Source organism: Carassius carassius, unplaced genomic scaffold, assembly GCF_963082965.1.
Source record: "Carassius carassius unplaced genomic scaffold, fCarCar2.1 SCAFFOLD_57, whole genome shotgun sequence".
NCBI classification, from domain to species: Eukaryota; Metazoa; Chordata; class Actinopteri; order Cypriniformes; family Cyprinidae; genus Carassius; species Carassius carassius.
In genome coordinates, this window is record NW_026775196.1 from 835001 (window position 1) to 842500 (window position 7500).

The 7500-nt window shown below is 42.3% G+C and overlaps 16 non-coding genes and 2 pseudogenes across 16 annotated transcripts; all 18 read left to right on the forward strand.

Moving 5' to 3' along the window:
- Positions 1–54: 54 nt before the first annotated feature.
- Positions 55–173, forward strand: LOC132138544 (5S ribosomal RNA). Its single transcript, XR_009432832.1, has one exon. It is a non-coding gene; the product is annotated as a 5S ribosomal RNA (ribosomal RNA).
- Positions 174–257: 84 nt separating this feature from the next.
- LOC132139025 (5S ribosomal RNA) lies at positions 258–375 on the forward strand (annotated as a pseudogene).
- A 566-nt stretch (positions 376–941) lies between these two features.
- On the forward strand, positions 942–1060 carry LOC132139348 (5S ribosomal RNA). The gene has a single exon (XR_009433571.1). It is a non-coding gene; the product is annotated as a 5S ribosomal RNA (ribosomal RNA).
- An 84-nt stretch (positions 1061–1144) lies between these two features.
- On the forward strand, positions 1145–1263 carry LOC132138144 (5S ribosomal RNA). The gene has a single exon (XR_009432450.1). It is a non-coding gene; the product is annotated as a 5S ribosomal RNA (ribosomal RNA).
- A 559-nt stretch (positions 1264–1822) lies between these two features.
- LOC132139349 (5S ribosomal RNA) lies at positions 1823–1941 on the forward strand. Its single transcript, XR_009433572.1, has one exon. It is a non-coding gene; the product is annotated as a 5S ribosomal RNA (ribosomal RNA).
- Positions 1942–2025: 84 nt separating this feature from the next.
- LOC132137712 (5S ribosomal RNA) lies at positions 2026–2144 on the forward strand. Its single transcript, XR_009432038.1, has one exon. It is a non-coding gene; the product is annotated as a 5S ribosomal RNA (ribosomal RNA).
- Positions 2145–2713: 569 nt separating this feature from the next.
- On the forward strand, positions 2714–2832 carry LOC132138545 (5S ribosomal RNA). Its single transcript, XR_009432833.1, has one exon. It is a non-coding gene; the product is annotated as a 5S ribosomal RNA (ribosomal RNA).
- An 84-nt stretch (positions 2833–2916) lies between these two features.
- LOC132139019 (5S ribosomal RNA) lies at positions 2917–3034 on the forward strand (annotated as a pseudogene).
- Positions 3035–3594: 560 nt separating this feature from the next.
- On the forward strand, positions 3595–3713 carry LOC132139350 (5S ribosomal RNA). Its single transcript, XR_009433573.1, has one exon. It is a non-coding gene; the product is annotated as a 5S ribosomal RNA (ribosomal RNA).
- Positions 3714–3937: 224 nt separating this feature from the next.
- On the forward strand, positions 3938–4056 carry LOC132138547 (5S ribosomal RNA). Its single transcript, XR_009432835.1, has one exon. It is a non-coding gene; the product is annotated as a 5S ribosomal RNA (ribosomal RNA).
- Positions 4057–4140: 84 nt separating this feature from the next.
- LOC132138146 (5S ribosomal RNA) lies at positions 4141–4259 on the forward strand. Its single transcript, XR_009432452.1, has one exon. It is a non-coding gene; the product is annotated as a 5S ribosomal RNA (ribosomal RNA).
- Positions 4260–4817: 558 nt separating this feature from the next.
- LOC132137964 (5S ribosomal RNA) lies at positions 4818–4936 on the forward strand. The gene has a single exon (XR_009432280.1). It is a non-coding gene; the product is annotated as a 5S ribosomal RNA (ribosomal RNA).
- An 84-nt stretch (positions 4937–5020) lies between these two features.
- Positions 5021–5139, forward strand: LOC132137714 (5S ribosomal RNA). The gene has a single exon (XR_009432040.1). It is a non-coding gene; the product is annotated as a 5S ribosomal RNA (ribosomal RNA).
- A 564-nt stretch (positions 5140–5703) lies between these two features.
- LOC132139353 (5S ribosomal RNA) lies at positions 5704–5822 on the forward strand. Its single transcript, XR_009433575.1, has one exon. It is a non-coding gene; the product is annotated as a 5S ribosomal RNA (ribosomal RNA).
- Positions 5823–5906: 84 nt separating this feature from the next.
- Positions 5907–6025, forward strand: LOC132139354 (5S ribosomal RNA). The gene has a single exon (XR_009433576.1). It is a non-coding gene; the product is annotated as a 5S ribosomal RNA (ribosomal RNA).
- Positions 6026–6109: 84 nt separating this feature from the next.
- Positions 6110–6228, forward strand: LOC132138147 (5S ribosomal RNA). The gene has a single exon (XR_009432453.1). It is a non-coding gene; the product is annotated as a 5S ribosomal RNA (ribosomal RNA).
- Positions 6229–6789: 561 nt separating this feature from the next.
- On the forward strand, positions 6790–6908 carry LOC132138365 (5S ribosomal RNA). Its single transcript, XR_009432661.1, has one exon. It is a non-coding gene; the product is annotated as a 5S ribosomal RNA (ribosomal RNA).
- An 84-nt stretch (positions 6909–6992) lies between these two features.
- LOC132137875 (5S ribosomal RNA) lies at positions 6993–7111 on the forward strand. Its single transcript, XR_009432193.1, has one exon. It is a non-coding gene; the product is annotated as a 5S ribosomal RNA (ribosomal RNA).
- Positions 7112–7500: the final 389 nt, after the last annotated feature.

Sequence of the window (7500 nt, forward strand, 5' to 3'; positions counted from 1 at the left end):
ACTGGAGATTACAGTGGCTGATCTTTAATTAGCCCTCTCTTTGCAGCAGCTTTCGCTTACGGCCATACCAACCTGGCTATGCCCGATCTCGTCTGATCTCGGAAGCTAAGCAGGTTTGGGCCTGGTTAGAACTTGGATGGGAGACCGCCTGGGAATACCAGGTGCTGTAAGCTTTTGGGTTTTATTCCGAACTTATATAATGAACTGGAGATTAGAGTGTCTGATCTTTAAATAGCCCTCTCTTTGCAGCAGGTTTCGCTTATGGCCATAACAACCTGGCTATGCCTGATCTCTTCTGATCTCGGAAGCTAAGCAGTTTGGGCTTGGTTAGTACTTGGATGGGAGACCGCCTGGGAATACCAGGTGCTGTAAGCTTTTTGGAAAATTTTCATTAGTTATGTAATAATCTTGAAAAAAAAAAAAAAGAGTCAATGCCAGATCTCTGAATCTTAGAATGTTTGGTTCTGGTTATTACTTGGATGGGAGACTGCCTGAGAATAATACCAGGTGCTGTATGCTTTTGGGTTTTCTTCCCTACTTATATATTGAACTGGAGATTAGAGTGGCTGATCTTTAAATAGCCCTCTCTCTTCAGCAGCCTTCGCTTACGGCCATACCTGGCTATGCCTGTTTAGTACTTGGATGGGAAACCGCCTGGGAATACCAGGTGCTGAAAGCTTTTTGGAAATTTTTCAAATTTTTTTACTTTTTGGAATTTTTTCACTAATTATATAATAATCGTGCAAAAAAAAAAAAAAAAAAAAAAGAGTCAATACCCGATGTCTGAATCTTAGCATGTTTGGTTCTGGTCACTACTTGGATGGGAGACTGCCTGGGATTGCCAGGTGCTGTAAGCTTTAGGGTTTTCGTCCCTATTTATATAATGTACTGGAGATTACAGTGGCTGATCTTTAATTAGCCCTCTCTTTGCAGCAGCTTTCGCTTACGGCCATACCAACCTGGCTATGCCCGATCTCGTCTGATCTCGGAAGCTAAGCAGGTTTGGGCCTGGTTAGTACTTGGATGGGAGACCGCCTGGGAATACCAGGTGCTGTAAGCTTTTGGGTTTTATTCCGAACTTATATAATGAACTGGAGATTACAGTGGCTGATCTTTAATTAGCCCTCTCTTTGCAGCAGCTTTCGCTTACGGCCATACCAACCTGGCTATGCCTGATCTCGTCTGATCTCGGAAGCTAAGCAGGTTTGGGCTTGGTTAGTACTTGGATGGGAGACCGCCTGGGAATACCAGGTGCTGTAAGCTTTTTGGAAAATTTTCATTAGTTATGTAATAATCTTGAAAAAAAAAAAAAAGAGTCAATGCCAGATCTCTGAATCTTAGAATGTTTGGTTCTGGTTATTACTTGGATGGGAGACTGCCTGAGAATAATACCAGGTGCTGTAAGCTTTTGGGTTTTCTTCCCTACTTATATATTGAACTGGAGATTAGAGTGGCTGATCTTTAAATAGCCCTCTCTCTGCAGCAGCCTTCGCTTACGGCCATACCTGGCTATGCCTGTTTAGTACTTGGATTGGAAACCGCCTGGGAATACCAGGTGCTGAAAGCTTTTTGGAAATTTTTCAAATTTTTTTACTTTTTGGAATTTTTTCACTAATTATATAATAATCGTGCAAAAAAAAAAAAAAAGAGTCAATGCCCGATGTCTGAATCTTAGCATGTTTGGTTCTGGTTACTACTTGGATGGGAGACTGCCTGGGATTGCCAGGTGCTGTAAGCTTTAGGGTTTTCGTCCCTATTTATATAATGTACTGGAGATTACAGTGGCTGATCTTTAATTAGCCCTCTCTTTGCAGCAGCTTTCGCTTACGGCCATACCAACCTGGCTATGCCCGATCTCGTCTGATCTCGGAAGCTAAGCAGGTTTGGGCCTGGTTAGTACTTGGATGGGAGACCGCCTGGGAATACCAGGTGCTGTAAGCTTTTGGGTTTTATTCCGAACTTATATAATGAACTGGAGATTACAGTGGCTGATCTTTAATTAGCCCTCTCTTTGCAGCAGCTTTCGCTTACGGCCATACCAACCTGGCTATGCCCGATCTCGTCTGATCTCGGAAGCTAAGCAGGTTTGGGCCTGGTTAGTACTTGGATGGGAGACCGCCTGGGAATACCAGGTGCTGTGAGCTTTTTGGAAAATTTTCATTAGTTATGTAATAATCTTGAAAAAAAAAAAAGAGTCAATGCCAGATCTCTGAATCTTAGAATGTTTGGTTCTGGTTATTACTTGGATGGGAGACTGCCTGAGAATAATACCAGGTGCTGTAAGCTTTTGGGTTTTCTTCCCTACTTATATATTGAACTGGAGATTAGAGTGGCTGATCTTTAAATAGCCCTCTCTCTTCAGCAGCCTTCGCTTACGGCCATACCTGGCTATGCCTGTTTAGTACTTGGATGGGAAACCGCCTGGGAATACCAGGTGCTGAAAGCTTTTTGGAAATTTTTCAAATTTTTTTACTTTTTGGAATTTTTTCACTAATTATATAATAATCGTGCAAAAAAAAAAAAAAAAAAAAAAAAAAAGAGTCAATGCCCGATGTCTGAATCTTAGCATGTTTGGTTCTGGTTACTACTTGGATGGGAGACTGCCTGGGATTGCCAGGTGCTGTAAGCTTTAGGGTTTTCGTCCCTATTTATATAATGTACTGGAGATTACAGTGGCTGATCTTTAATTAGCCCTCTCTTTGCAGCAGCTTTCGCTTACGGCCATACCAACCTGGCTATGCCCGATCTCGTCTGATCTCGGAAGCTAAGCAGGTTTGGGCCTGGTTAGAACTTGGATGGGAGACCGCCTGGGAATACCAGGTGCTGTAAGCTTTTGGGTTTTATTCCGAACTTATATAATGAACTGGAGATTAGAGTGTCTGATCTTTAAATAGCCCTCTCTTTGCAGCAGGTTTCGCTTACGGCCATAACAACCTGGCTATGCCTGATCTCGTCTGATCTCGGAAGCTAAGCAGTTTGGGCTTGGTTAGTACTTGGATGGGAGACCGCCTGGGAATACCAGGTGCTGTAAGCTTTTTGGAAAATTTTCATTAGTTATGTAATAATCTTGAAAAAAAAAAAAAAAGAGTCAATGCCAGATCTCTGAATCTTATAATGTTTGGTTCTGGTTATTACTTGGATGGGAGACTGCCTGAGAATAATACCAGGTGCTGTAAGCTTTTGGGTTTTCTTCCCTACTTATATATTGAACTGGAGATTAGAGTGGCTGATCTTTAAATAGCCCTCTCTCTTCAGCAGCCTTCGCTTACGGCCATACCTGGCTATGCCTGTTTAGTACTTGGATGGGAAACCGCCTGGGAATACCAGGTGCTGAAAGCTTTTTGGAAATTTTTCAAATTTTTTTACTTTTTGGAATTTTTTCACTAATTATATAATAATCGTGCAAAAAAAAAAAAAAAGAGTCAATGCCCGATGTCTGAATCTTAGCATGTTTGGTTCTGGTTACTACTTGGATGGGAGACTGCCTGGGATTGCCAGGTGCTGTAAGCTTTAGGGTTTTCGTCCCTATTTATATAATGTACTGGAGATTACAGTGGCTGATCTTTAATTAGCCCTCTCTTTGCAGCAGCTTTCGCTTACGGCCATACCAACCTGGCTATGCCCGATCTCGTCTGATCTCGGAAGCTAAGCAGGTTTGGGCCTGGTTAGTACTTGGATGGGAGACCGCCTGGGAATACCAGGTGCTGTAAGCTTTTTGGAAAATTTTCATTAGTTATGTAATAATCTTGAAAAAAAAAAAAAGAGTCAATGCCCGATGTCTGAATCTTAGCATGTTTGGTTCTGGTTACTACTTGGATGGGAGACTGCCTGGGATTGCCAGGTGCTGTAAGCTTTAGGGTTTTCGTCCCTATTTATATAATGTACTGGAGATTACAGTGGCTGATCTTTAATTAGCCCTCTCTTTGCAGCAGCTTTCGCTTACGGCCATACCAACCTGGCTATGCCCGATCTCGTCTGATCTCGGAAGCTAAGCAGGTTTGGGCCTGGTTAGAACTTGGATGGGAGACCGCCTGGGAATACCAGGTGCTGTAAGCTTTTGGGTTTTATTCCGAACTTATATAATGAACTGGAGATTACAGTGGCTGATCTTTAATTAGCCCTCTCTTTGCAGCAGCTTTCGCTTACGGCCATACCAACCTGGCTATGCCTGATCTCGTCTGATCTCGGAAGCTAAGCAGGTTTGGGCTTGGTTAGTACTTGGATGGGAGACCGCCTGGGAATACCAGGTGCTGTAAGCTTTTTGGAAAATTTTCATTAGTTATGTAATAATCTTGAAAAAAAAAAAAAAGAGTCAATGCCAGATCTCTGAATCTTAGAATGTTTGGTTCTGGTTATTACTTGGATGGGAGACTGCCTGAGAATAATACCAGGTGCTGTAAGCTTTTGGGTTTTCTTCCCTACTTATATATTGAACTGGAGATTAGAGTGGCTGATCTTTAAATAGCCCTCTCTCTGCAGCAGCCTTCGCTTACGGCCATACCTGGCTATGCCTGTTTAGTACTTGGATTGGAAACCGCCTGGGAATACCAGGTGCTGAAAGCTTTTTGGAAATTTTTCAAATTTTTTTACTTTTTGGAATTTTTTCACTAATTATATAATAATCGTGCAAAAAAAAAAAAAAGAGTCAATGCCCGATGTCTGAATCTTAGCATGTTTGGTTCTGGTTACTTCTTGGATGGGAGACTGCCTGGGATTGCCAGGTGCTGTAAGCTTTAGGGTTTTCGTCCCTATTTATATAATGTACTGGAGATTACAGTGGCTGATCTTTAATTAGCCCTCTCTTTGCAGCAGCTTTCGCTTACGGCCATACCAACCTGGCTATGCCCGATCTCGTCTGATCTCGGAAGCTAAGCAGGTTTGGGCCTGGTTAGTACTTGGATGGGAGACCGCCTGGGAATACCAGGTGCTGTAAGGTTTTGGGTTTTATTCCGAACTTATATAATGAACTGGAGATTACAGTGGCTGATCTTTAATTAGCCCTCTCTTTGCAGCAGCTTTCGCTTACGGCCATACCAACCTGGCTATGCCCGATCTCGTCTGATCTCGGAAGCTAAGCAGGTTTGGGCCTGGTTAGTACTTGGATGGGAGACCGCCTGGGAATACCAGGTGCTGTGAGCTTTTTGGAAAATTTTCATTAGTTATGTAATAATCTTGAAAAAAAAAAAAGAGTCAATGCCAGATCTCTGAATCTTAGAATGTTTGGTTCTGGTTATTACTTGGATGGGAGACTGCCTGAGAATAATACCAGGTGCTGTAAGCTTTTGGGTTTTCTTCCCTACTTATATATTGAACTGGATATTAGAGTGGCTGATCTTTAAATAGCCCTCTCTCTTCAGCAGCATTCGCTTACGGCCATACCTGGCTATGCCTGTTTAGTACTTGGATGGGAAACCGCCTGGGAATACCAGGTGCTGAAAGCTTTTTGGAAATTTTTCACATTTTTTTACTTTTTGGAATTTTTTCACTAATTATATAATAATCGTGCAAAAAAAAAAAAAAAAAAAAAAGAGTCAATGCCCGATGTCTGAATCTTAGCATGTTTGGTTCTGGTTACTACTTGGATGGGAGACTGCCTGGGATTGCCAGGTGCTGTAAGCTTTAGGGTTTTCGTCCCTATTTATATAATGTACTGGAGATTACAGTGGCTGATCTTTAATTAGCCCTCTCTTTGCAGCAGCTTTCGCTTACGGCCATACCAACCTGGCTATGCCCGATCTCGTCTGATCTCGGAAGCTAAGCAGGTTTGGGCCTGGTTAGTACTTGGATGGGAGACCGCCTGGGAATACCAGGTGCTGTAAGCTTTTGGGTTTTATTCCGAACTTATATAATGAACTGGAGATTACAGTGGCTGATCTTTAATTAGCCCTCTCTTTGCAGCAGCTTTCGCTTACGGCCATACCAACCTGGCTATGCCCGATCTCGTCTGATCTCGGAAGCTAAGCAGGTTTGGGCCTGGTTAGTACTTGGATGGGAGACCGCCTGGGAATACCAGGTGCTGTAAGCTTTTGTGTTTTATTCCGAACTTATATAATGAACTGGAGATTAGAGTGTCTGATCTTTAAATAGCCCTCTCTTTGCAGCAGGTTTCGCTTACGGCCATACCAACCTGGCTATGCCTGATCTCGTCTGATCTCGGAAGCTAAGCAGGTTTGGGCTTGGTTAGTACTTGGATGGGAGACCGCCTGGGAATACCAGGTGCTGTAAGCTTTTTGGAAAATTTTCATTAGTTATGTAATAATCTTGAAAAAAAAAAAAAAAGAGTCAATGCCAGATCTCTGAATCTTAGAATGTTTGGTTCTGGTTATTACTTGGATGGGAGACTGCCTGAGAATAATACCAGGTGCTGTAAGCTTTTGGGTTTTCTTCCCTACTTATATATTGAACTGGAGATTAGAGTGGCTGATCTTTAAATAGCCCTCTCTCTGCAGCAGCCTTCGCTTACGGCCATACCTGGCTATGCCTGTTTAGTACTTGGATTGGAAACCGCCTGGGAATACCAGGTGCTGAAAGCTTTTTGGAAATTTTTCAAATTTTTTTACTTTTTGGAATTTTTTCACTAATTATATAATAATCGTGCAAAAAAAAAAAAAAAAGAGTCAATGCCCGATGTCTGAATCTTAGCATGTTTGGTTCTGGTTACTACTTGGATGGGAGACTGCCTGGGATTGCCAGGTGCTGTAAGCTTTAGGGTTTTCGTCCCTATTTATATAATGTACTGGAGATTACAGTGGCTGATCTTTAATTAGCCCTCTCTTTGCAGCAGCTTTCGCTTACGGCCATACCAACCTGGCTATGCCCGATCTCGTCTGATCTCGGAAGCTAAGCAGGTTTGGGCCTGGTTAGTACTTGGATGGGAGACCGCCTGGGATTACCAGGTGCTGTAAGCTTTTGGGTTTTATTCCGAACTTATATAATGAACTGGAGATTACAGTGGCTGATCTTTAATTAGCCCTCTCTTTGCAGCAGCTTTCGTTTACGGCCATACCAACTTGGCTATGCCCGATCTCGTCTGATCTCGGAAGCTAAGCAGGTTTGGGCCTGGTTAGTACTTGGATGGGAGACCGCCTGGGAATACCAGGTGCTGTAAGCTTTTTGGAAAATTTTCATTAGTTATGTAATAATCTTGAAAAAAAAAAAAGAGTCAATGCCAGATCTCTGAATCTTAGAATGTTTGGTTCTGGTTATTACTTGGATGGGAGACTGCCTGAGAATAATACCAGGTGCTGTAAGCTTTTGGGTTTTCTTCCCTACTTATATATTGAACTGGAGATTAGAGTGGCTGATCTTTAAATAGCCCTCTCTCTTCAGCAGCCTTCGCTTACGGCCATACCTGGCTATGCCTGTTTAGTACTTGGATGGGAAACCGCCTGGGAATACCAGGTGCTGAAAGCTTTTTGGAAATTTTTCAAATTTTTTTACTTTTTGGAATTTTTTCACTAATTATATAATAATCGTGCAAAAAAAAAAAAAAAAAAAAAA